Source organism: Lathyrus oleraceus, chromosome 5 (genome assembly GCF_024323335.1).
Source record: "Lathyrus oleraceus cultivar Zhongwan6 chromosome 5, CAAS_Psat_ZW6_1.0, whole genome shotgun sequence".
In the NCBI taxonomy this organism is placed as follows: domain Eukaryota; kingdom Viridiplantae; phylum Streptophyta; class Magnoliopsida; order Fabales; family Fabaceae; genus Lathyrus; species Lathyrus oleraceus.
In genome coordinates, this window is record NC_066583.1 from 644,779,951 (window position 1) to 644,780,997 (window position 1,047).

The window sequence follows — 1,047 nt, forward strand, 5'->3', positions numbered from 1 at the left end:
CTAAGAGTTTAACAATCTCTTAACGCTCTCAAGTCTACAGACTTAAACAAGTCACTTGAGAAATATCAACAAATTTGGATAATTACAAGAGTTTTATCTTAAAGCTTATAAATAAACAGTATGAAAACAAGTTAAGAACAATGAGACAGTGACCACACAATATGAGCAATAACTCTTGTGTGATTACTGGATATTACAATGAGAAATATGAATATATGTTGTGGATTGAGAGTTGTAGATCGATGTGTTGTGTATTCAGGTGTATTCAACATGTTGTAACGAGGCCTTTGTATAGTACTTTGGGATGATACCATTTGAGGGAAATCATTGGAGATTTCTTGCCAACAATGGGAATTAAAGGTATTAACTTCCTTCTCCTTTCAATAGCAGTCTTGGAACATAATCCATAATTTCCTTAAAGATAATTGTACCATACTTAGAATGCTTCTTGGTTAAGCTTTCTGATCCGGTGATGTCAGATAGAGTGTTGAGTGTGAATCAGAGTGAGCGGAGTCAGAGTCTTTGATCAGAGTCTTGTAATCTTCATATGTTATCTTGAATAGTCTTCAGATATATTATCTTGAATAGTCTTTAGATGTTGTCTTGAATAATCTTCAGATGTAGGGTTAAATAGTCTTCAGATGTAGAGTTAAACAATCTTCAGATGTAGAGTCTTCAGATATCAGAGTTGAACTGCAGCGTTAGATTCTGTATGTGATTGCTTCTTAGAAGTGTTCTTGTTTAAAGTCAGATTTATTTTCTTCGTGTCGGTTCAGCTTTTCTGGACTACGTCAGATGCCAGATATTAGTTTTATCAAATTCATTTTACCTTCGAAACCTGCACACTTAGAGAAAATTATTAGGGTACCAAATTGTTTCATTCTTTATTATCATCAAAACTTAGAGATATATTGCAGAAACAAAATCTTATTCTAACAGAGTTGTGGTTTTGAAATGGCAATATGGTAAAGTGGGGGTTGTAGCGGTAAATTCATGACCATTCAGCTATGGATAAACTTAACGTCAATAAAACTAGAGTCTCCACCG